The sequence below is a fragment of the Mus musculus genome, chromosome 6 (assembly GCF_000001635.26).
Source record: "Mus musculus strain C57BL/6J chromosome 6, GRCm38.p6 C57BL/6J".
Lineage (NCBI taxonomy): Eukaryota > Metazoa > Chordata > Mammalia > Rodentia > Muridae > Mus > Mus musculus.
In genome coordinates, this window is record NC_000072.6 from 145,902,821 (window position 1) to 145,930,479 (window position 27,659).

General features: G+C 45.0%; 1 long non-coding RNA gene across 1 annotated transcript; it reads left to right on the forward strand.

Moving 5' to 3' along the window:
• Positions 1-11,449: 11,449 nt before the first annotated feature.
• Positions 11,450-25,776, forward strand: Gm32675. The gene is made up of 11 exons (XR_378155.4): positions 11,450-11,983; positions 12,094-12,199; positions 13,514-13,691; positions 14,137-14,200; positions 14,370-14,511; positions 15,225-15,306; positions 17,899-18,024; positions 18,401-18,523; positions 18,831-18,908; positions 21,280-21,387; positions 23,924-25,776. It is a non-coding gene; the product is annotated as a predicted gene, 32675 (long non-coding RNA).
• The last annotated feature ends 1,883 nt before the right edge of the window (positions 25,777-27,659 follow it).

The following is a 27,659-nucleotide window of genomic DNA, read 5'->3' on the forward strand; positions in this document are numbered from 1 at the left end:
GCAGAGCACAAGTAGTCATAAGATACCCTTGGCACATGCGCAGATTATTTGTTTACCACTTAGAACACAGCTGTCAGCGCCATCTTGTAACGGCGAATGTGGGCGCGGCTCCCAACAGTGGAGTATTAAGTGGCTCAGTTACAATATAGCCACCTGAATACTGAATACTTGGGACAAAAATCAATGCCTTAAGGGACCTTGGAGGCTATACACTGTAGTTCTAGCTGTGTAGGAGGCTGAGGAAGGAAAATTACATTTTTAAACCCTGTCTCAGCTACAGAGGGATTCAAGACCAACTGCAGCACCTTGGTGATACCCTAGCTCCCCGCCCCCCCAAATCCAAAACAACAATAAAAGAGCCAAACCAGATTTCTTCTTTAGCACAGTAGAGGTGATAGTTCAATTTCAATCCTGCATAAATATCATATATTTTATTAAAAAAAATTTAGTGTCTTAACCACTTGCTGGCTTCTTCCTGAGGTGAGCTTCTGTCTCCTGCGCAGATGGACACTGTGTTCCTTTCTCTTTGAAGATAGTTTATCGGGATTTAAAGCTTTCCATGTGGAAGAAAACGCTGTGCTATCATGACCTGGAGTAAAGTCCTCTTAAAATGGCACTCACACTCCAGGTGAGATTCCCAACACTACCTGGAAATCTTTTTAATGAGTAAGCTTAAGAGATGAGAAATAGCCAAAAACAGGTATGTAAACCAGAAGAAATTATTCAGAAATCTGGAAAAAAGGCAAATGAAAAAATCCAAAGAGCAAGGAAGGAAACAGAAGTGGGAAGAGCAGCCGACAGCCATTTGCAGGGTCGACGGATTTGACCCCAGGCCCAACAGTCTCTATTGTAACAACTCAAGTCTTCTGATGTAGCTCAAAAGAGCCAAAAACAGATCTAAAAAAGGATGTGTGTGTGTGTGTGTGTGTGTGTGTGTGCGCGTGCGTGCGTGCGTGTGTGTGTGTGTGTGTGTGATGACTTTGTATTTTTTTTCTCTGCTGTGGTTTCAAATCCAAATCAATAAACAAGTAAATAGCAAATCTTAGATCCAAGGCGACAAAAGGTGGATAGGTTCTGTGTTAGAAGGCAGGAAATGTGTCGACTGTAACTGTACAACCGGAATCATATGGATAGTGTGGATTAGCAGAGGGCTGGAGCCTGACTCCACCAATCCCGGCCATGATGGATAAGGAGGAAGAAGGCCCTGGCTAGAGAGCACAGGCAGGCCGTGGGGTAGGCATGGCAGATGGACCTCAGGAGGCAGGGCTGGGAGCTCTGGGACTGAGCCCTGGGTTTGGGGAAGAGCAGACAGAGGGACTTTAGAAAGCAGCAGGGAACCCCAAGCCTCACTCTGTACTAACTCACTCGCTCAGACAAGAGTATACCTAGACCTAGAAACAATGGTGGTAACATCAGTGAACTGGATTAAACAGGACAGAACCACCAAGCAATCGGGCCAGAAGCAGGCCCAGGGAGGGAGCATCAGTTTCTGGCCTCTGGACAGATGGATGTGCGGCTCAGGTCAGGATCCCACAGAGCAGCTAGTGCTGAGTATGGGTGGCACCCAGCCATGTTCCTTTCGCTTCTGTCCTAGATCGGCTAAGAAACTGCATAGGTGATTTGTTTCAAGGCAAAGGCTCATCAGAACCAGGAGAGTTATTATGAGCTGAGGCCAGTCATTATAGTGAGTTCAAGGCTAGCCTGGGCTAGCTATAGAGAGACACTATCTCAAAAAAGAAAAAGCCAAGCAGAAAAAGAAAGAAGAAAAAAAGAAAAAAGCCAAAAGCCACCTCTGAAACGGTCTGGGGAATACTGAAGAAGAGATTGGGGAATCATGGTCCCTGTGGCACTGTCTGCCCCTAAGGGTGTAGAACCAGATCTCTTCCAGAGCCTTGAGGGCCAGCAGCTGGAAGCTGAAGCAGACCCACCCTAGCCTGGGGGTAGGGGGAGTCCTTATTACAGGGTGTGATTCAGGCTGCAGAGGACAGTAAAGGGACAGTCCCTTTTGAAAGAAAAAGAGCCAACACCTTAGGGTGCACCCTGGATAGTTCGTGATCCTCAATATTGGATCATGAGAAATGTAGGATCCTGGAGAGAGGACTCTGGTTAGGAGCCCTCCCTGCTCTTGCAGAGAATGGGAGTTCGTTTCTCAGCACCCGTGTCAAGCAGTAACTCTCCGGGGTATTTGATTTCTTTTTCTGGCTTCCTTAGGCATTTGCTCGTGTCTGTCTGTCTGTTCATCTGTTTCATACCCCCTCCCCCCTACGGGAACACATATACACCAATGAAATATAAAAACAAATCTTTTTTTAAAAAGAGGAAAACTGGGAAAATAATGTCCTTTGGTTTTTAAAATAAAAAATGGGCACCTACTTTATATTCTTCCTCTGCCCTTGTCCCCACCCACAATGGTCTTTTACTTTCAAATAAGCTTAGTGAAGTCAGCCCACACCTCCCACAGGCTGAGTAGTAACTAGAGCAAACACACAAAACCCACTGTGGTAGGTCACAGAAGAGCTTCGCCTCCAGCCTAGAGAAACCAAACCGTCAAAGCAGACCACTCACCAAAGGCTGTCAGTTGATTTGAAAAACAGTGCAAGAAGCACCATTTACCATCTGTAACACACACACGCACACACACACACACACATATACATACATATACATGCACACATGTATATACACACATATACACATACACACATATATATACATACATATACACATACATATACATAAACACATGTATACACATATACACACATATATATACACACACACATATATACAGACATAGACACATGCACACATATGCACACACATAAACACATAAACATGAACATATATACACATACACAATATACATACACATGCATACACACATATACACACATATGTACATACATACATACATACACACATTTGTACGTGTTTCTTTATTGGGAGAGCTTGTCTGGTAGCTCCAGGATCACTTTATTCCTGTTATAACACATAGTCCCCTGTCCCCTAAGAAAGCACTCTCATGTTCAAGTTTTCACCTTTCTTACTCTCATCTCTAGCCCTCATTCTCTCTCTCCCTTCCCCCTGTCTCCAGGTAGCCATGGCCAGCCTCTCTCTCTCTCTTTCCCCCTGCTTTCTACAATAAAGCTCTAAACCCATAAGAGAGAGAGAGAGAGAGAGAGAGAGAGACAGAGCAAGCAAGCACTCTCACTGTCCCCATGTCCCCATTACTGGAGTCACTTCAACCTAGAGCTTTGGCAGTAACCTCACAAAGACCTTTGCTGCCTTCAGCCTGATCCTCACCCAACAGCCTGGGTAGGAAGTGAGATTCTATCTCCCTCTTGTCCAGCAGTCCCTGATGATTTCCTAACAGAACAACTCAGTGTCAGGAAGATCTGCCCAGGACTCCTGGGACTTTCTACCTCACTGACCTCCAGCCTCATCAGCTTCCCGCCCTGCTGCCTTTCAGCCACATGAGTCACCGCCCTGCTATTCCTGACCACATCTGTCCCTGGTCCCCAGGGACTGGCCTTAGCGCCTCTGCCTGGAGCTGTCTCCAGAGGTGACAGCCTCTGGCTTACTCCATGGCTTCTTGGATCTTTGCTTAAGTCTTTACAGTCTGTGGCCTGGCCTGTCATTCTGAGCCTCCTGACTCTCTGTTCCAGGCAGTGTTTTCTTTCCTCTCTGGATAGTTATCCTCCCTTGACATAATTACAATTAATTCCTATATTATATCTATTGCTTACTGTTAGCCCTCCTAAACCTATGCCCCCAAAGCCAATGGTTTGACTCAAGTGCTTACAACAGTATCAGCCTAGCACACTGTGGGCCTCTGGCCCACGCTCTCTGATCAAGGAGGGAACGTGTGAACACTTTCAGTATCTGTTCCTTCATCTAGGTACCTATGTGGATCTGTGCAGTGCACTGCCGGCTGCTCCTCTCTGTTGCCCCTAGTAGCTGTCCTTCAGGGACCTGTGACCATTTCATTTGGTCACGTTGTTTATAAATAATATCAAAGTCCTTTTCATCCACCCATGGAATCATAATTTGTTTGTACATCCTAAACAACCCAGTCTGCACATACAGCTGCTTCAGTGTCAGAAGCTTATCCAGGAGAGTCCAACATTCTCTTCTGGCATCTGCAGGTACCTGCACTTGTATGCAAAACCTACACACACACACACACACACACACACACACACACATACACACACACTAACACACACACCTATCCCTCCTTACCTACACACATACACATATACATACACCCCTACACACATACACACACTAACACACACACCTATCCCTCCTCACTTATACACACACACACACACACACACCCTTACACATATAAACACACTAACACACGCCTGTCACACACATGCCTATACACATACACACATAACACACATACCTACCTCCACCTCACCTATACACACACACCTATACACATGCACATACTAATATACATACTGCTTATACACATAACACACTAACATATACCTATACACACCTACATACATACATGCCTATACACTTCTATACACCATACACCTACATAGACACACACACCTACACACACATCCTCCTACACACATGTACACACATAGACCTACACACACATTTAGACACACTTATACACACATTCTTACATACACATACACACTACATACACGTAAGCCTACATACACACACTACATACATACAGGCCTACACACATACCTATACACATATTTATACAGAGATATATGCATACATACCCATACACACACACACACACACACACACACACACACACACACACACACACACACACACAAATATATAAAATGTTAAAAATAAATCCTTTAGAAAGTCAAAGCTACCGGGGTGTTGTTATACACACCTTTAATCCTAGCACTTAGAAGGCAGAAGCAGGTGGATCTTTGTGAGTTTGAGGCCAGCCTGGTCTACATAGTGAGTTCCAGGACAGCCAAGGCTACTTAGACCTGTATCCCCCACTACCCCCAGGCTATTTTAAAGTTTACCCATTTTCTTTATGATATTATATCTCCATTTGATAAAAGTCAGCCACGCATTTACTGAGCCCACATTTACTATTCTCTTTTACTTGTGAAGCTACAGGCAAGCAATGCCTCCACCCCGCCCCTGCCAGACCTCCCTTTACAGACTAGGTTCTGTAGACTACTCTACCCATGATGACTCTCAGCAGAAGCAGCTGTACCTTAGGCACTGAGAAATTCTCAGGGAAAATATAATTATTCTCTGTGTGTGTCTTATTGCTTATATCAATGTCTGTTTAAAGGACTAGGAGAAGGCTTGGCAGATAAAGTGCTCACTTTGCGAGGATACTGAATATATATATATTTTTTTTTTCAGAAAACAGATAGATAGATAGATAGATAGATAGATAGATAGATAGATAGACCGACTGACCGACCGACCAACCGACCAACAGACAGACAGATTATTTTTTTGAGACCAGCTCTGACTATGGCCTTGAACTCACAGAGATCTGTCTGTTGCCTGTCTCCTTGGTGCTAGGATTAAAGGTTTGTACCATCATGCCTGGATCAAAAAGAATACTTGGGCATATTCGTTTTCAATTTGAAAAACTGCTGGACTTCCAGTTGGAGACAGAGGCAGGAACAGTTCATTTTTATGCCATAAAGTTAAGAAATTATTTTAAAAATATTCTGGCAGATGCTATAAGCCTTGAGTCTCAAGTTCCAGAAGGCGGGAAAGCCCATAGCAAGGTCAGAGTCACAGCCTTTGGTGGTCTGGGGGAGTCCTCCAACCCTGGGCATGGCCCATTCTCCTGCCTCATCCAGAGGTTTGAGGCTGCCAGTGGAGAAGCAGATGCTTTACTGAATGCCACTGCTTGGTCCTGTGTGGCCAAATTGATTGTTATTATTTTTTGTTGTTTTGTCCCTGGGGCTTGAAGCTTTTAATCATCCAGGGTCCAATTTAATAATTAAGGGGAAGAAGAGTGGGACCTAATTGTGAGCATGCTTCACACAGTGCATATGAACAGGAGAGACTGGTAGATATCCATCTGTGATCATGACAGCCCAGAGGCAGGACACATGGAACTTGGAGGTGGTGTCTCTGCTCTGAGTCACCCTCAGACCAGAGGAAAGGTATTCTCCTGCGCTGTTTCACAGTCCACAAAAGGAAACCGATCTTTGCCTTATTATCTACCTGGGTTGCAGAGAGCAACGAAGAGAGGTTAAATTAAAGATCGGTCGCCTTTGTGTTTCAAGGTGGCAGCTGGCCAGATGTTCTCAGGCACGGTGAGAGGCAGGATGGAATGTGTTTGCCTGGGAAATATTCGGATTCTGTGAAGTCATCCTGGAGAGTCCCTCTGGATGCTCATCCAGCTTCAGGCAGATGGGTGACCTCTCCTCCAGGATATTAAGAATATCTACAGAGCTGGGCAGATAGCATGCTGAGGGTAAAATACTTGTTAGGCGGGCGTAAGGATCAGAGTCAGATTCTCAGAGCCCACAATTAAAAGGTGGATGTGGAAGAGTGTGTTTGTCGTCTCTGTGATGATGAGATGGGAAACCCCAGGCCACTGAGAGATGCCATGGTGTACAAAAGGTGGAAAGTATCCTAGGAACACACCTGAGGTGTCCTCTGATCTCCACATCATGCACATACACAGGCGTGTGCATGCATGCACAGAGAGAGAGAGAGAGAGAGAGAGAGAGAGAGAGAGAGAGAGAGAGAGAGAGACAGAGAGAGACAGAGAGAGACAGAGAGACAGAGACAGAGAGACAGAGAGAGACAGAGACAGAGACAGGCATAGGTTTGCACATAGCAGACACATACACAGGCACACATGTCCAGGCATACACAGAGAGAGAGAGAGAGAGAGAGAGAGAGAGAGAGAGAGAGAGAGAGAGAGAAGAAGGGAGGAAGGGAGGAGGGAGGAAGGAAGGAAGGAAGGAAGGAAGGAAGGAAGGAAGGAAGAGAGGGGCACACACATAGGTTTGTGCACATACCAGGCACATACACTCATGTACACATTCATAGACACACACACAGGGATACACACACAGGCTCACACACACAGGCACACACAGAGACACACATACTCAGACAGATACACAGAGGCATATACACAGGATTGCAAATGCCAGGCAGGCACATACTTGGGGGACACAGAATATGGTTACTAGCCACATATGTTGAGCTTCAAGGGCGATTCCTTTGCACAGTTCGTTAAAAACTAAGTGTTTCCATAGTCAAAGCTGTTCATCTACTCTGTATAACTGCCCAAACCCAGAAATAAGGAACTAGGAAGCCCGGTTGGAGGTAAACATCAATGCTACCAGCAGAGGATCGACAGGGACACCCCAGAGCCTCTCAGCCTTTAAGTCAGTTAACCCTACACTCTGGAGTGTGTGTGTGTGTGAGTGTGTGTGTGTGTGTGGGGGGGTGCAGCAAGCTACTGGCCTCAGGGCCTGTTGCCTACTTTTGAAAGTCCAGTGTGTGAGCAAGAAAGATTTTTACATTTTTAGGAGCTAGAAAAAGAAAATTAAAAATGAGTTACATTTCATGACATATCAGAAGAAAATTCAAATCTCATTATGTATCAAATTTTATTTTAATATATGACATCATTCATTGACACACTGCTAAGGGCCCCACTGAAGTATATGATCAGTGCCATGTCAGTGTGGGGAGACTATGTAGCCAGCTAGTAGTGTTTCCTACCTGGACCTCTGCAGGGGAGCTTGTGCCTCTGAGCTGTGTCAAAAGGCAAGGCCAAACAATGTGCTTTGTGCTTTGTGGGGTACTTAAGGCAGGGTCGGCTGTGGCTGAAACAGTGTATCTGTGTGAACTCTCTCCAAACATTCAATAACCTGGGATTCCTCAAGGCCTTGAGAACCTACCAGTGTGGAGACGGTTACTGTGTTACAGCTCTGAAAGGAAAGGTTTCCCGAATGTAAGTGTTGCAGCTCTGAAGGGAAAGGTATCCTGGCAACTGGGAGCCAAGGAATACAACAAAGTCACATCAGACAACAAACCTCACACAAGACTAGCTGCAGAGAACTGAGTGGGAGGAAGGCTTATATAAGGTTTCTTGGGGGAGGAGCTTTCTAAGGTGAAGGTTTCCAGAGAGCTGATTGGTGGGTTTTTAAGTCCTAAGCTTGGGGTGAGCCCAGGGATTGGTGGGTTTTCAAAACCTGAAAGTGAGCTTGGACTTTTTACCCTACAAACTCAAGGTTTGCTGTGGATTGTCTCTAAATTCCCACTCATCTTTGTCTTTATTCTTTTTTCCTGTATATTTATGCTATTTACATATTGAAAGCTGAAGGGACTCTGGCCAGCTTGAGCATGGCTCTGGCAGGCCTTGCCCTTCTCCCCCATTCCCTCTGTCTTGCTAAACTGTTAGGTTACATTCCTAAGGCTAGCCACCAAGGTCTGTTCCCTTATTTGGCCACTTCCTCCCCCTCCTGAGGCTGACTTCCAAGGTCCAGCTATCAAAGTATTGAAGTTCAGCAATCAAAAGACCCCTTTGGCTCACCTAATTAATGTGCCTGATTTAAAATTAAACACCCCATCCTAATGTGGGTTACCCTTGTACCTTTATAAGCTGTCATTTTCCTGTGAGATACCTCTGTCTCCTCTCTATTCAGAGGCAGTCCTTTGTCCCCCAAGACAAGTACCCCTCCCCCTCTCCTGTGTTCCCTTCCCCTTCTCCCTCATCCTGTATCTCCTGTCTTTGTCTCTTATTCCCTGCCCGCTGTCCCTCTGGAGCAAATACATCTCCTTGGTGCTGAGAACTTGGTCTTGAGCTGATATTTTTTTTTCTCCAAAAACCATATTATAAAAGATTAGAAAAAAAATCAAGTGTCTGAAAAGAATGAAAGTATGGGGGGGGGGGGCAGGGCTGTCACCATGAAGCCCTGAGAAAGGTCATCTTTATCCCATCCTTTACTGCCTGTGTTTTTAAGGAGGGAAAACACACTTCCTACAGCCCCCCAGCTTTTCTCCGACTAATCCTGGGAACCAGTAGGCATGAAAGACTGTCTCTTGTCTCTTCACTCAACAAATATAAACAAGTTTATTTACCAGGGCTTGTACCGTCTGAGCAATAACAGCTCTCTCTCTCTCTCTCTCTCTCTCTCTCTCTCTCTCTCTCTCTCAACTTGCCTTCAGAGCTTAGATACGACCCTGCTCCTCAGCCCTCTCCCTCTCATCCTCACACCCAGGAAACTGCTGCTGTTCTGTCAGCGGGAACCTTTAAGTTCATTGCCACTGCTGTCTGAGTGTTTTAAAACATATCAGGATAGCTGGAATCTGAGCTGTAGGAAGGCTGAGGCACAGGGATTACCATGAATTTGAGGCCAGTTTGAGCTACATACTGAGAACCAGGTCTGTCAGAGTTGTGGGGTGGCACTCTACCTCAAATCAAAAACAAAAAAAAAAAGCCCAGAAATACACATAAAAATGAAATTAATCACAAGGAGACATGTGAGCAAATCTCTGTTCATTCCAGATGTACCATGATAGACCAAAGAAATGAATCCATACAAGTGTAGCTTGGTGAAGCAGTGAGTTCATTGGCATTACAGGAGTGTGGCTAGAAGCATGGCTATGGACAGGGCCAGATGTGATTCAGTGGCAGCTGCTCCTAGCAGAGTGGGCTGGGTTGTGTGGGAGATGAGAATGTTTGGGAGTTCCTAACACATTTATAGAGCCTGCAGAAGCTCCATCAGGCCACCCACACTCAGCACTTGTTTACTGTTCTGTAGCCTTGTAGAGGCACCTTGTGACTTTTGTAGAGAAGCCTTGTTAAGTTTCAGGTACTTCCTGAGACCCTGTAGGTTTCCTTAGTCTTAGGAGCCACCCTCCAGCAGGGAATGGCTCAGAAAGAAGGGCAACAACACAAAGCTTTGCAAGGTAAGCAGTTGGCACAGGACATGAATGGGAAGGACACTGAGAAGTTGTTATGAAGCATCCATTGAGATGGGAGTAGGGGATTTTAAAGATTTCACAATGATATATATATGTGTGTGTGTAAATATATGTATATATATACATATATGTATATATATATATGTGTGTGTACATAATGCATATTTGTACATGTGTATATATATATATATATACGCAACTATATAATGTATATGCATGTATATATGTGTGTGTATATATATCATATATATATATATATATATATATATATATATATATATATATATATATACACAGATTCCATTTTCTAATCACTACACTAAAAGTCTTGTTTTTCATTTGAAGAAAAATAATTTACTTTTATAACATCTTTTGAAGATGGAAGAAAAACAAATGGAAAAACTTTTTCAAAAGAAAATTATGTTGTTTTAGAGTCCTGGAACCAAAACATGTTTTTAGAAAAATACAACACATCTAACTACCAGTTTGGCCAGGGGACAGACACCCTGAAGGGACACCTTCATGAAGAGGCACATTTACAAACACTCATATCTATGTTTACAGTCAAACTCCTAAGGGGAGGCCATCTCTTGACCTTGGTGTTCCTCTGAGAGGGAAGAAGCTCAGTCCAGAGGTCCAATTGTGGCGTGACAGGTTTGAGCATGCTCCAGGCTGTCACCGGCTCCTGTGGATGTTCATTATAGGAGAGTAGAGTCCCTGTGTCTCAGGCAGGCTGGGTGGTGTGAGTGGTCACACTTGAAGCACAAGTTCAATCTGACTTTTCATTTGACACCAGACATGGGTCAGGCCAGAAGACCCGCCTCCTCCCACCCCCCATCTCCTTTTAGAAGCTGCCTAATGGCTATGCCTGCTCTTAGGTGGCCTTGGGTGGTGTCACTGGACTTTTGTCTTACGTTTGCTCTTTGGCTCATGGTTTTTCTGTGTATTTTACACCAGCCTTGAACATACTATGGTAGTTTTATTTTTTGATTTTTAAAGAAAGAAAAGATATTAAAAAGAAATGTCCATGTCACTGCAGCATTAGCACAATAGCTATCATGAACTCAGCTTAGGTGCTTGTCGACAGATGAGTGGGAAAAGGAAACAGAGCCAATATATAAAACTATTATGATTTATTATAATATTATTTATCTATAGAGAGGAATGAAATTATGCATTTTGGGAGAAAACAGATAGAATTGGAGACCACTATCTTAAGTGAAACTAATCAGACTCAGAAACACAAATATCACAGTTTTTTTCATGTGTTGATCTCTCTGTATGTACATGTATGTCTGTGTATCTATCTGTGTGTGTATGTGCACGTATGTCTCTGTATATGTGGGTATGTGTGCATCTGTGTGTGTGAATGTGTGTGTGAGCATGCGTGTGCTCACACATGCATGGGTATGTGACATGAAAGTAGAAATGAGACTTTCTGGATAAGGGAAAGGGACTTGGGGAAGGGTGGGGAAGGGGGAGGGAGAGAAGGGGGAGGGGGACAGGGAGGACACAGACAGTGAATGTGGCCAAAGTCCGTGATGTAAGCTGATGAGAGCATCTTTACGAAATAGCACCATGGACAATGGCTGTAAGCTAATAAAGAGATTGTGGGCCTTTTAAAAATAATCTAAGGCAATGCTGATCATCCAAGAACAAATACCTACCAATCATCTCTCTGGAATCCAGAGGAAATGTCTGAGATGTCTGAAAGCATTCAGGTATGTGGCAGGAATTCCTCTAGTTTAGAATCTCTCAAAGAATTAGTTCTTTCTAGAAATTTTTTTCTTTTGTTTTTGTCTTTGTTGACTTTCACAAACAGAAGACTTCTCAGGTACTGTGTAAATCGATGTTGACCATGAAACTCATCTGAAGTTAGACTAATGATAATCAGCCGTCATTCCGACTTTGGAATAATTACTTACCGTTTCCCTGATTTTACAGTTTGCCTGAGGAAGAGTGTGGAATGTTAAAGAAGGAACTCAGAGGACTAAAAGAAAGCTTGGTATTTAGCCTCTGAGATCAACGTGGGGCGTTTGAAGACATTAAACACGTGAGTCAAGTTTTGCCCAGAAAGAAAGAATTTTCTACATTTTTCTTCACCACGGACCTGTCAAGGACTAAGTTGAAGAAGTCATAGATTTTTTTTTTTTTCATCTGTAGCACAGAGCGGGCAGGGCTCCCTCCAGGGCAGCTGAGCTGAGAGTGACCTGAGAGAGGAGGCTGCAGCATGCCTCCTGTGACCTGGGCAGAAGACAGGAGACTGAGGGTATCCAGTCCTCACACTTCCTTTGCATGTGAGGTTAGAGCTGTGAGCCTGGGGATGAGAGACAAGGGGTCTGGTGACATTCAGGCCCTCACAGCCCACGCAACCCCAGTACACCCCCAGCCCATTCTCGAGGCGTAGAGCCCAGTAAGTAGAGTTTGGGATGCTGAAAAATGTCCATGCTGCTGCTTTCTGGACAGCTGATTTCCTGGCTGGCACCAGACTGTCTGCTCTCCCAGAACAAGCACTGACAAAGCTCTCTGCCTATCCAAGATGGTGTGTTAGGATGGCACGGTACATGGCTGCAAGATGGGAGGGGAGGGAGCATTTGGTTTTGTCTCTTACATACTGGACTGCAAGCCCTCAGATACCCTAATAGAGGGGTCACAGGGGTGGAGAGAGTGACTGTATACAGAGAAACAATTTTTAAATGCCCCAGTGTTCAGATGAGAGCTGTGACCTCAAAGAGGCAGTGAAAATGAGAGGCAAGCTGAATTCCTGGAGATGGTGCTTGTCTCAACTCTCCATGGTGTGTGACAGTGTGTGAAAGCTGTATGTGTGTGTTCTGTGTGTGTGGTGTGGTGGTGTGTGTGCTATAGGTGTGTGTGGTATGGTGGTGCATGTGTTATGTGTGTGTGGTATGGTGTGGTATTTGTGTGCGTTGTATGTGTACATGGTGTGGTGATGCACGTGTGTGTATGCTCTATGTGTGCATGGTGGGATGTGTATGGTATCTGTGTGTGTTATATGTGTGTATGGTGTGGTGGTGGCAGTGGTGTGTGGTATGTGTGCTCTATGTGTGCAAGGTGTGGTGTGGTATGTGCCTGTGTTATATGTATACATGGTGTGGTGGTGGTGGTAGTGTGGTGGTGTGTGTGTGTGTGTGTGTGTGTGTGTGTGTTGGGCATGAGCATGTGTGATCATGTGTGTAGCGGTCCAAAGTCAATGTCCAATGTCTCCCTTGATCTCTTCACTTTTGAGACAGGGTCTCTCACTGAACCTGGTGCTCGCTCATGGACTCATATAGCCTGGCTGGCTAGTGAGTCCCAGGATCACCCTGTCTCTGCCTCCCCAGTCCTGGGTATATGCGTTTGCCTCTGTGCCTGGCTTTTTAACTGGGTGCTGGACATCTGAACTCTGGTTTTCATGCTAATGAGGCACCCACTTTAGCAACTGAGACTCTGGTGTAGCTCAAGAAACTGAATTTATCTGTACATCAGAACATGTACAGTGAGTGTGGACATTTGCCCCTATTTTTTGTGATTGAGATGGGATCATAATGAGGGTGGACTGACAAACTTATTCTCACTTCCTCAGTGTTGATTTGGTACAGAGCTGAGCGAGAAACTCATCTTTGGATGCAGGGCATTAATTCCAGTTGCCCTAATTAGGAACTGTCCTGAGCCACTAATGGAGCATCTTCTTCCCTGACTTCAAAGCAGACTGGAACACGGTGCTATTCCGAGTCTCCTTCTATTCACCGAGATGGAAACAAGTGGGTTGATTAGCAGATTGAATTGCTCTCAAAGCAGCCAGGCACTGTAAAACATCTACACAGGCATCTTACCAACCCCCCATGCCACCTCTTGTTCTTTAATTAGCCCCCCTCATTGCTCTAATTTCCCCCCGTGGCTTATGATTTGCTGACTCTAAATAAACGAGGGGAAATCTGCTCCAATGCAGAGTCTAATGGGTTGTGCTTTAGAATTCAATGAATATGTACTTATTGAGAAAATTCCTCTCTCCACTTGGGTGTCTTTGTTCCATCTTTAGTCATAACGATGAGCCAAATGGGGGAGACTTGGGGAGCAACAGCTTTGCCCTTTCAGTAATGGAGCCAATGAGGAGTGGGGGTGCCGGTCACTTGTTAAAGATGGTGTAGCTCTGCTTGCTGTACAAAGTGTGTATCATCACCAACATGGGAACTCCTTATTGTGCAGATGGGGAAACTAAGACTCGGGCAGAAACCACTATACCAGTGGAGATGGTATTCAAGTGTCCAAGGTTAGTCCTCTGGGTCCTCTTTACAACACCACAGTCACGGCTAACCCTTCTCTATCCAAGTCTGACGGACCACACTATTGTTATCGCCGTCACCTCGTCTGGGTGCCCTTCCCGTTCTGAGCTTAGATAATTTCAGCCAGTCCCAAAGTCATCCCGTTTTCTTTGGCAGCTGCTGTTTTGATTCCCATGGTTTGTGCCACTGGCTGGATGAACACACCTGTGACACCTAGGTGCCTGTTTACACTTGGACAAAGGGATGGAAGGGCTGCAGGTGGGGTGGCTTTTACTTCCACAAAAGGAGCTCCACACTGGTACGTGAACTGTCATTTGAAGACTTTCAGTTTCTTTATTTTTGATAATATGTTTTAGAGTTAGTAACAGAGCAACAGGTTGCATTATGGCATACACACACACACACATATATATACACACACACATATACACACACACATATATACATTACATGTAAGATATACACTATATGTTAGATATATGTGTATATATCTAAGTACAAAGCACAATCATATCTGTGTGTGTGAACAAACTCAGTGATATACACACAATTGTGCTTTGCAGGTCTATTTACCAACTGTTCCCTCTCAAAACTGTAGGTGCAGACCCAGCACCCCCTCACACTCCCGTTAGAACCCCAACCCCAGCCTCAGCTGGAGCCTTTCTCTTCGAGGCTCCCCAGGGCCACCTTCCCTGCCAGGATGCGCCCTTTTTGATGGTACCCACAGTACACTGGTGCCTCACTGTTTTCTCTAAGTTGTTTTTCTAAGTTTTTCCCGACTCTAAGGCCATTTTTGTATGTAGAGCCTGAGAATGCACACAAACACCGGCTTTCTTGTTCCAGAAGCCTGTTCCCTTCCCTTGGGGAGTAATGCCAAGCACTGACAGACAAGGTCCATCTCAGAATCTTCAGTTTTACTGAATTTGGAAAAAGCATCCCAGGACACTAAACTATATTGACTTGGATTTTTATTTCTTCTGGTATTACGTTGTCCGTGGCTCTTGTCTGAAGAGGATTAATCTAAGTGGTGTCCTCCAGGACAGATGAAGACATGACGACTTATGTAAATAAAGCCATGGAACCAGCAGACTTGGTATGTCTCAGAAACAAATGGAATAAGTGGTGCTTGGCATTTCTGGGTTCAGTTTACAAGTTTCTACTGGAAAATCTTGGCTACAAGAGGGAGATTCTGCGGTGCTTTCATTGTTCTCCACGAAATAAATATGCCTTGGTCACATGTGTATTTATTAGGATTATAACTTAGTAAATACAAAACAAAAACAAACCAGCAAAGCTCCTTGAAGTAACGGTGAAAATGGCAGGTATTGACTGAGATGAGACACAGACTTCCGGGCATCAGCATTGCCTCATTGCATACACAGTGATCTCTAAATATTATCTTGGTTAAATATTAATTGTTCTTTCAGTTCTGCTTAAGCTGAAAACACTGACCACATCTTCCTGTGATTGTCCGTGGATAGATTTATTGGAAGGATGACTGACAATCAATGACGTACACATAAAATGTGCCATTTGATGCAGTGTGTGTGTGTGTGTGTGTGTGTGTGCATGTGTGTAAGTGTGCATGTGTATGCCTGAGGATGTCAAGTACTCTGTCACTATCTCCCTGACTCCCTTGAAACAGGTCCCCCCACTGGATCTGGAGTGTGGTGGCAGCTAGCGAGCCTCACTCCCTCTCCCAACAGCACAGAGGTTGTAGATGAGGTTAGTCACACCCAGCTTTTTACGTGGGAGCTGGGGATTTGAACTCTGGTCCTCATGTTTGTACAAGCTCTGACCACTGAGCCTTCTCTCCAGCCCTCGCCCTATCTTTGTAGTGTTAGCTTTTCTGATGCATAGAGTGACTTCCCATTGCAGAGTTAATTGACATTTCTCTACAATAGGATAGAAAACATGTTTCAGCTGTGGACTGTCCATCTGAGAAGTCTGTCCAAATAGTTTGCCTACTTTTACTGGATCTTGTTTTTTTAATTCTTGAACGTGAAAGTTCCTTATATGTTTTTGGTATAGGTTTTTATCATTTTAGATTACATATTTCCCCAGCCTTCTTCTTTTGATTCTCACTATCTACTTAGTCTTATTTGTCTGTATGCTTCATGGGACTTTTTTTTACTTAACATTCTTTATATTTGAAAACTGTTTTTAAATTTGGGAAGCAAGAGCTCACTGTGTGAACCAGGCTGGCTTCAAATTCACAGAGATCTCCTGGCCTCTGCCACCTAAACTCTGGGACTAAAGGCATGTACCACTACACCATAAAAATTACATTTACAACTGGTCTATCTAGGTGCTCAGGTGTGTAGAAAAGCTGAGTTGGTGCCAAAATAATAGTTCAATAAGTACATTCTAAAGAGACAGGTTACTCAAACTGTTAGTCCACAATGGAAAGTCCAGATCCGAATAATCCAATATCTACTTTTTGAAATTAAAGATTTTTTAAAATCCTAATAATCTTAGTAAGTATATTATATTGTAAGTATAAAACTTAGTTTTAACTTCTCAGATGAAAAAAATTCAGATCTAGGAATTCTTTGATCTCTCTCTGTCTCTCTCTCTGTTGTTCTGTCTCTCTCTGTCTCACTCTCCCTGTCTCTGTTTTTTTCTGTCTCTCTCTCTGTCTCTCTGTGTGTCGGTCTCTGTCTGTCTCTGTGTCACACTGTTTCTATGTCTCTCCCTATCTGTCTCTGTCTGTGTCTCTGTCTCTCTCTCTCTGTGTCTCTCTTTCTCCTTCCTTCTCTCTCTCCACTTAAAACCCCCCTCTGCGTGTGCTTAGCTCTGTGGTCTCCCACTGTAGCCACAAGCCCCCATACACTCAGCTTTGTTTAGATGTCTCAGCCTGGATGATTGTTATGTAAGACCTCACTTAGCCTCTAAGTCTGTGGCTTGTCATATGATGGAAGAGCCACAGTCTTGGATGGTTCCTAGAACATCTCCTAAAACATCTGATTTTGTGACTCACAAGTGCATGAGGGAGAGACGCTGGATGACAGTCTTAGAGGTTTTCTTGTCGTGACATCACAGAGTAAGGCAGATGAAGTAAGGCTGGTCAGGCAGTCTATGCTAACTGGAATTGAGACCTGATCATGGCCTTTTCTCAGCACACAGATGCAAAATCTGCCCACTATGGTCAGTACCAAAACTCCCTCCCCTGGGCTGGGGAGCTGGCACAGTGAGGACCAGAGTTCGAATCCCCAACTCCCATGTGAATGCTGTGGGGGCTTGTCAGTCAGTTGGTAACCCCAACACAGAGGACTCCTGGAGTCCTCTGTCTAGACACTCTATAGAGCTGGGCTTCAGGAGAGAGACCTTGTCTCAGTACAGAAAGTGTCTGAGGAAGATGTGTAGGAATACTCTGGCTTCCACATATCACGGGTGGACATACATATGCACGTGCACATGAAATAACACATGTGAACATGCATACAAGCATGCACACCACATGTAAATGTGAAACAAACAATAACAAAATTCTTCAATTTCTGCTACTGTCCTAGTAGCTGCTTATCCAGATTAATAGTAGTCTCTCCTCCATGAATAGTTGGTTTTCATGGTCTAGAGCTACCTAGTCCTGTGGGGTGGAGACAGCACCCCTAAACTGGTAAACACTTAAGAATGATTTCCCCTTTCCATGTCCCTAATTCTCCTGTTCAATTTGCTCCATCAGTTCCTGCTGGATCACCATGGTTGCCTCCCAATGATTGTCCCTGCCTCCATTCTTCTCCTCCTGACCCATGGCCGTAACTCATGACATTTTCACAATACGAATCCAGATACCTTGATTGCTTCTCAGGTATTTGCATAGTTTTTATTACCTTAAGAATGAAGTCTAAGTTTCTTACTGTGACATTTCACAGGCCTCTTGGCTGAGTATAACCTTGAGGTGGTACCAGTACAAGAAGAGAGGTTGGTAGAGCAAAAGTTTCAGGATGTAGCAAGGAAGGAGCAGGGAGGGGGGTTTGCCCAAAGTACATTATGTATTTGTATGCAATCTTCCTTATGAGATAGATGCATGACAGATGTAAGTAATTAAACATTTGAAAAGCTAAGTTTGGTGGCTGAGGAATGCTGAGTTGCGGTAAGGTCAAAGAGAGAAGATGTAAAGAAAATTACATCAGGAGGTAGCACGTGGTTTTCATGTCTCCATCTTCCTGTTGGGATTCACTTAGTCTCTGAGGAGTCCCTGAGAATTGCTGGACACTAGAATTCTACTCTTGGTGGCTTATTATTCCAGCTGAGATGCATGGAGTCTTGGATGTGCGATTGGTTGATGGACGGTTCCCAGCACTCAGGTATGTATTGGGACACCAGACACTTAGAACCCTCCAAGATGTTCAGCTTTGAATAGTCATTCTGCCCCATGGTTATAGTCAAGGTTACCCTGGAGGAGGGACTGGGGAGCAGATGGAAATCCCCAGAGGTTCCATTTGATTTACACTCAGTGAGGGTCAAGAAGTCAGAAAGGCTAGCTACCGGCGCTGTGTTCCCCAGACTGTGAGCACTGTGTGCGCCCAGGACTCTCCACATATCAGTTAGGAGGGTGGAGGGTGCTGGTGCGTAGTTATGTCATCCACGTTCCTGCTTGTCTTCCCTCTTCAGCTACTCCTCTCTGGAACACGCTCATGGACTCATCCAGAGCCACGTCTCCCAGTGATTGCAAATGCAGACAAGTGGACAGTGAGCACCCACCCAATCCTTCTTTTCTCTTTGTGTACCATATATTTTGTATGTGTGAGATACATCATCACTAAGAGTGAAAGAGGCGGTGTGTGTGTGCTTGGATAAGATTTGTAGATGGTGACATAAGGGAAGAGAGCCCAGCTGCAGAGTACAGCAAGTTAAGGACTGGGGGTGGACTCATGTTTTGGTACAGGTATAGAGTGACATCCGGCATGGGTGGTGAGGTATGGGGAACAAGGCAAATTATAAAAGAGACACTAAGGACAAATTATTAATTCCTTGGTTAAAGTTTTTTTTGGGGGGTGTTCTTCAGTAGTGAAACCACCATTAGGTAGTCCATGTTTCATTAAGCCACCTCCCACACAGGTCTGTGCAGGTAAACCTCATCAAACCCAGGGTAACACAAAACAAAACAAAACAAAACAAAACAAAAAAACAAAAAATCAAAGCAAAACAAAACAAACACAAACAGCAGCCCTGAAAAGAGAAGGTCCCTGCGAAGGACATGGGGAGAAGAGAAGCCCAGTGGGAGTGTGCTTGGGAAAGGTTAACAGGGATGAAAATGACCAAGTTACATACATATAAGACATTGTCAAGTGATGGGAACAGTGGTACAGGACAGGTGAGGTCAGGAAACAGCAAAATGCAGCAGACTGAGTCCAGCTTGAGTGTCCTGGGATTCTGCAGCACAGAGCCAGGAAGCTTGGAGATGCCCCCACCCACCTGCCTGGCCTTTCCGCACAGGTTTCCAGTAAAACTGGCCCCTACTGCGTTCTCTCTGAGTCTGGTATGGGATTAAAAACCCAAATGTCTTATAAGGAGCTTAAATTTGCCAAGCCTGTAAAGATCTGATAGTGGCGAGGCTATCTGGGCAGAATTGCATCACCCACCTGGCTCACTGGACACAGCTCTGCTGAGCTCTCGAGAGGTACAGCCCCAAGTGTGTCATCACAGGAGCTCCGGGAGAGAGCCAGATGGTAGATAGCACCAGTGACCAGACAGTGGAGATGGAATGGAAGGCATTCAGCATCTCCCTATGGCTGCAGCTCCTTCACAGTGACAACTTGGCTCTTCCTGAATAGGTAGTAGGGACCCACAGCACAGGGCACAGTGGCCATCTGGCAGAAGAGGATTTCAGAGCAAGGTGGGTCTGTTTCCTCAAGGGATGCTGTGTCACACATGTGCTTAGGGGGCCTTAAAGCATCGGTCCACAGAAGTCCTGCCAGTGTGCTGCTAATAGCTACAGGATCAGAAATACTGGTTTCATTGTGCAGCCTTGAGCTTGAAAGCCTCCAAAGGGGCCTTGTAAAACTGTGCTAGTACATTGGTCAATAGTCCTTAGCAATTTTAAGAAGTCATTCTTAGTGAAGAAAGCAAGAGGGATAATTCAGTCACCCAGCCGTGCCCTACCATGCTCACACAGCCAAGTACAATGTCTTATGTTTCCCCAATGACGCTCACAGTTTAGGTGTTGAAACCCTTAAAACAGGGATTGTTTTAGTTAGGCACATGTGTGTATGTACCGTTAGTGAAATACCCACTTCTGCTGTGGTCTTCCAAGGAGAAGGGTCCTGTGGGTCCCACCAGAGGCTATGTGCTGTGTAGTTTTCTGGTCTCTTCTATGACCTCAGCCTTGCCTGGCACAAGGTCACAACAGGAAGGATAAGAAAGGAGTTGGGAGAAGTTGGTGAACTTCTTTTCCTTCTCCAGTTTCCTTTTGGAGGTGTGAACCAATCATGAAACTACTAAAAAGAAAGAAAGGCAGTGTGGAGCAGCATGAAGCAGTGTGAAGCAGTGTGAAGGGGGAGACCACACAGTGGGTCCTGAGATACTCAGAATCCAGACCATTCGCTGTGAATCCAGGCTGAAGGTGCAGTGCATTCCTTCACACAATCCGCACACACATCCGGCACATTGTAGCAAGCTAGATTTCTTTTCTGGAAACAAGGAGCAGAGTGTCCTGACACCTCTAGATATTAGGTGCTTACAGAGCCTCATCAAGAGTGACAACCAGGAATGGGACTTTCACGTCACCTCCCACACAACCCCTGAAAATTCCATCCTACGGAATGACACACAGGAGCCCGTGCTACAAGGTGTGAGCTCAGCAGGGCAAGTAGGAGGCACGTCTCCTCTCCCAGTTGAAAGTAGACACATGCCATGTTTTTTCCCCCCAATTGACAACTTAGACTTAAGTTTTAGTAATTTGTGTCAAGATACTTTTTTTTTTTTTTTAAGGATACAGACAATGTTATTTTAAGAGTCACAGAAACTTGAAAGGTGCTTGAGGCCTTTGGAGGAGAGTGAGGAGGGGACTAGACATTTATGTTTCAACTCCCGACTCCCACACCATCTCCCTCCCTCATAGCCAGGGGCTCAACAGCCACTGAAGAACCTGAGCTGGACTCTATGCCCATGTGACCAGCAGGTGTTTGCATGGACACAGCAACTGAAGACAAGTGGAAACAAACCACTGGTAAGCTATTTAAGTGTGTGTTCCTCTGGAAAGGAAACAGTAACGTTTTCAAGAGAGCCAGGAATATTGACACATGTCTCTCTGAAATCCCAGCAGTTTGAGGTTGAGACAGGAGGATTGCCATGTGTTCCACAGCAGCTTAGGTTCCATAGTGAGTTCTAAGCAAGCCTGCACTATAGAGTAGGAAACATATCCAATAAGTGGATTGGGTATAGTGGCAGGCACCTGTAACCCAAGCATCCTGGAGGTAGAGGCAGGGTGATCATGAATTTGGTCTAGATAGAGAGTCCTGTCTCAAAGACAAAGAAGCAGCCCTCTTCCTGCTTCACTAGTCTGCCCATTTCACCAGCACTGTGGTCAGCTGGATTCTTGAGAACACTCCACAACCAGGACTGTGGAAAACTAACGAGTAGGCATGGTGGAGAATCTGTGGTGAGGCTCATGCTTGCTCTGTGTTTTCAAAGCTCCATGCTCATTCTCCTATGGTGATCGTGTCCTACGGTGCAGCTACAGTCTGGAAAGTCCTTTCCCTGGAAAGTCTGCTTGTCTCTGCCCTTTCTTTTGTCTACGGTGATGCTCTGAGTAGCAGTTCAGCCACCGCCCAGGAAACCTTTCCTCTGATCTGCTCTGTCTATCAGAACCCTGCGCTTTCTAGACTTTGGAGATAACAATCAACAGCATGCCAGGTCATTACCGAGGGAAAGCCAAGGTTGAGGGCTTTCTCATTGCCAGAAGGAGATTGGTTGACGGTCATGGTCCCTTTATGATGTCTTGTTTTCAAGACTGAGTAACACTATAGTCGTGTTTTCTCACTGGTAGCTCAAAATAGGGGATGTTGTGGGAACACATTAGAACTGCCAGTCAGTTTATAAGTGGCAGTCTGACGGGCAGTGTTATCTAAAAGCATTTGATGATGAAAGCGGAGACACTAATCAGAGACCAACATTTAGCTGCTTTTGTGCTTGGGAGGGCAGCTGAGCCCAGAGAGTCCTGTAGGGTAACCACCTTTGTCTAGAAAGCCAATCATCTGACAGAAACCTGTAGACACCAGGGCATTGGTGTCTGCTGTGGGGGGTGGGAGTGTGGGGGAGACAGTTATGAGAAGGTGACTCAGGTGATTAGAAACAGAGAGGCAGAGACCTAGTCCTAGGAAACAGAATGCAGATATACACGTGCAAAGCTGCCTCCTTCAAAGCAATTGTTTAGAGAGGCATGCCCTCAGTACAGTGTGTGGATGCTGTTCAAAGAAGTTTTGGAATTACTTTTGAAGAATTTGTCTTTAAATGCTAACCACCTCATTTTTTTTCATTCTGTTTTTTTTTAATGGATTTTTTTTTTTTTGCTTAAGAAAAAATGTAATGTAAATAAGTGCTCGACTGCATGTGTATCTGTCTACTCCGTCCATGCCTGAGTGCCTGCAGAGGCCAGAAGAGGATGTCAGATCCCCTGGAACTAAGGTTAACAGGTTGGCTAGGAAACAAGTGCTGGTCCTCTGTGTGAGGTATAAATGCTGTTAACCACTGAGCCACTCCCTGGCCCCATTTTGTTTAGTATCTTTGAAGGATGGATTTAAAATGAGGGACGGGTGTTCGGCAGTGACCAGGAGAGGCCTTGAGTATTAGACACAGGCTAAGCAGATTTGCAGCCAGCATTGACATTTGCCAGTAGTGAGGTTGTGGGCAAGTTGATGATCTGAAGCATTGGATCATTCATTCATTCATTCATTCATTCATCCCAGCAGCCAATCATTTGGTCAGCCACAGTGTGAAGGCTTCCAGAGTACTTGGGGTGAGTGCATGTAGGTGCTGGGATGAAGTCAGCATCTCTCTTCCAATCTCTGCTCCGGTATAGCGATGGCTATTTAAAAGCTATGAAGGTCATCTTCTAGGCATACCATAGAATTACGTAATAACGGTAATTATCTTGGGTGGCTTATAAGTGGTCACTGCTTAAAGTCCCTGAAGAGAAATTCTGAACACTTTTTAATAATGGTAATCTCACTAAATAAATACGCAACTTAAAACATGGACAAAGATGAAGAGTCACCCATTTCAGGTGCATGGCATGGCTTGGCCTCCGTCTCTCCCAGATAGATCCCCTAGGCTCAGCAGAAATAGACGACTCCATACCTACAGGGCTTTCTCTTCTCTACCTTATCTGGGGAGCCCGCCCCCCATACTCTACCTGAGGAAAGTCAAGCAATCCTTGATGGAAACCACACATTCAACTTCCTGGAAAGGCCTCTCCATGCAAATGAGATATCCCAGAACCTTCGACAGCGTCCAATGAGATTAATACCCCAAAAAGAACTCCTTCCCACTCTCCAAGGTTTATATAGCCCTTGTTCACCCCAACAAAGTGTATGTGCACAGCTGTTTCATTGAATTCTGTGAGAGCCCTTTCATTGATTGTCCCCTGAAAGAGCTATAACATTGAAGAGCTTAACGTTGAGATCTTCCAAGGAGACCTCCTCCCTCCAGCATTCACTTCAGATCCAGGATCCTGCTGACCTTTGTGTTCATCCTTTTTCACACAGTGTGCTTCAGCATCCAGACACCCCAAGAGAAGACTGGGACACCCCAAGGGAAGACTGGGATACGCCCCAGGGAAGACTTGGAGCCCAGACCTCGGCTCTGCTCTATCCTTCCCTTCTTGGTGTGCAGTGGCTCCTGGATACAGCAAAGGAAGAAGCCAAAAATGGGCCCACAGCTCCTCACTCCCTTCTTCTATGTCCTTCGTGAGCGAGGCTGGAATTATCAATGGAAATATCAGGTCTTTGGAAAGTGCAGGTGACATTTTCCAGCCCCCTTCCTGGATCAGTATCACCGGGGAAAAATCTGTCACAGACACAGGTGTTAAAGAGCCTGGTGCTCCGATGCCAGGGACCAGAGTCTGAGGTCAGTGCCCGCTCTCCGTGTACCTTCAGAGAATTCCACCTTCCTGTCAGTGAGATCCCGTCTCTTCTCAAGCAGCTTCCATTTGGAAAGCACCAGCTGGTTTTTCTGTCTTTCACAGCAGCCTGGCTCTTTTCATCTTATCAAGCCTGACACACACTTCCATGCTAGCCCGCATCACAGGAGGATCATGAGCCCAGCTACCTCTAACAGTGATGAGAACATTTAAGGCACGCTTGCTAACGCTTCTTCAGTATGAGGACACAGCACAAAGGCTGGCAGGTAGCTGACAAGAAGGAACAGTAAAAGGCACAGGGCTTAGAAAAGGAGCGTGTCCTTTGGCCTTTAGAGGGTTAAGACTGCGCTATGTGCAGGACTTAGCAGGACTTGGTCACCAGGCCATCTCCCAGCATGCAAATAGCCATTCTAGGCATAGCTGAGTAAGATCCTACCACACTGCTTTGGTGCAATGATCAACCCTCACTGTCCTCTTGACTAGATTTAGCATCACTTAGGAGACCATTGAGGCACACCCCTAGCTAGGTACGCTGTGGGCTTCTCCAAAGAGGATCAGCTGACCAAGGAAGACCCATTATGAGCACAGTTTAATGCAAACCCATGAAGTGAACTGGGGGCCTAGAAAGGGAGAAGAAAAGAAAGCTGCCAGACTGGCATGCAGGAGGTCTGCCTTGACCACACTTCCACAGCCATGGTCTGAGCTGAAGGAGAGAAACCCTCTTGAGCCGTGAGCCAAGCGAGATAGGGCCATGTTCCTTAGGTTGTTTCTGTCAGGTATGTGGAGACTACCATGTTCAAGCACACACCTGAGTGTTGCTACACACACTTGAGCTCTGCTGTGGAGGAAGTTCTGGCTTGGCAAGCCAGCCAGGCTGCTTTGTTGACACAAAGACACCCCAGCTAAACGGAGGTGCTGATTATCAAACAGGGCCTGAAATCCCAAATCGCAAATGCTGTGTGGGGAGGCAGTGGTACAAGACAGTCTCCCAAGGATGCTCCAGAGGGTTCTGGCTTCAGGCACAGTTGATTTCTGATGCTTAATGTCAGCAGCATCCCCCCCCCATCTTTTTCTCTTATTTCCTACTGACCTTATCCTTCCTTACCTGTCATAGCGACTCCCTTTAAGTTATGGGAAAGAACACTCACCATGGCAGCTAGCTTCCAATAGGAGGAAATCTCTACTATAGCATCTATTTCTCATATCTCAAGAGGCTGTTTTTATACCTTCTGCTCTGGAGTAGTTCTTCATATACCCAGCCCTTGAGCCCAGGGTAGTAGGCAGGTTAACGCTGACTTGTGGTATGTCAAGCTGAGGCCTCCCTTCTTTGGCCATGAGTCTGCCTAAAGATATGTCAAGATGGGGCTGGTCATTTCTTAATATAAAGAGAGATGATGTGAGAGATTTTAGGTCTCAAAAATAGTGATGTCTCTAACACAGAATGATGTCTTAGGGAATACACTGTTTGAGAAATGTGAATTTTCTCCTGTTGAATCTGGCTATATCTAGTTTAATGTTAACACTATAGTTCTTTTTACAGAGTTTCAACAAAATGCCTGAGAAAAGCAGCTTAAGGTAAAGAGTTCGTTTTGTCTTGCTTAAGGAGGTTGCAGTCCACAGATGCAGACCATCATGGTGCAGGACCTGGGGAGGCGGGCAGTTGTGTGGGGCATCTGGTTACAGTATGTCCAGACAAGAGGCAGAGGGTGCTCAACTCCCTTATTTCTTTGTACTCGCTGGAGCCCCCAGTCCAAGGAATGGTACTACCTGTTTGGGGTGGACCTACACAATTAAACCCTGTATAGTCATAACCCAAGCTGTGTATCCTATGGGAGTCGAAATTTAGTCATTGTGGCAATGAAGATTAACTATCAATGTTAGGTCAAAACATTTCTTTTGGCCAGGTGGTGGTGGCGCACACCCTTAATCCCAGCATTTGGGAGGCAGAGGCAGGTGGATTTCTGAGTTCAAGGCCAGCCTGGTCTACAGAGTGAGTTCCAGGACAGCCTGGGCTACACAGAGAAACCCTGTCTCAAACAAACAAACAAACAAACAAACACATTTCTTTTGTTATTTGTTTGGTTTTGAGGTGGGGTTCATATAGCTCAGGCTAGCCAGGAGCTTGCTGTGTAGCTGAGGCCGACCTTGAACTCCTTATTCCTATGCCTCCGTCTTCCAAGTTTCAGAATTATAGGGGTGTGCCACCAACAAAATCGTACAGAAGTGTCAGAAATAAACTGTGGAAATCATATATGGAGAACCCTTCCTATTTTGATGCAGGCTTCAGAAAGCTCTCTGAAGAATATTATAGCTAAAAAATTAAGAGAGTGGAGAAGATAGCATAAACATGACAGCTAGTGGTTATCAATCACTTACAATTGATCAATTATTGATACCAAAATGTGTCACCAGCACTTTGCCAACTTTCTGAGGTAAGTATTGTCAGGCCTCACATCTCACTGTGGGAAGCAGAGGCCAGGGGATCCCTCAGCTGGCCTGGCTGAGCTTGTGAGCTCTGGCTGGGAGAGTCTCAAAAAGCAAGGTGGAGAGAGATTGGTGTCTGCCTTCCACACACATGTGCATCTACCACCGCAGCTTCACTTACACACACATTTGTACATGCAGATGAACATGTACATGCACAAAGTTTAAAAGGACATACACTTTCCCTCACAGACGTGGGTAACATGGAGCAACATGTTACTAAGAGGACATAGCATCTCCTCATGGGACGCATGCCGACACTCTACATCCCCGTGTATTTCACCACCCCGGCACAATGGTGGGGAAATCTCTTTACAGATCGCTGTGTTCCCTTAGCATGAACAACTGTTTGTGTACATATAAATTAAATCTATGCAAGCAAAAACCCAAGTCTTTCAGCTCAAATATAAGTGGAAAGAAAAAAAGAGAAATTTAGATTAATAGACGCAGGCTTTAGCTATAGTGTATTAAAAAAAAAGAAAGAAAGAAAGAAAGAAAGAAAGAAAGAAAGAAAGAAAGAAAGAAAGAAAGAAAGAAAAGACTAGACTAGACAGTTCCTGGCTTCGGTGCCTATATACACCTCCAGGGCATTATTGCTGTTGAAGCTATTGCTGTAGTTTTAGTTCCAGAAAAAAATTGAGGAAAATTATGCCTTATAATACATTGGAACTTTCATGATTATGAGATAAATGATAAAATGTGTTGTGGGCTGGAACATGGAAATGCAGTGGTTCTTTAACTAAAATCTGTGTTATTTAAGGAAAATATTGATGTTGCTTTCATTCTTTACATATTCTGGCAGATCCCCAAAGGAAGAGCTTTCTCCACAGCCTTCCTTCCACCCCTGAAGCCTCAGCTGCACCCTATCTTCCTCCTAT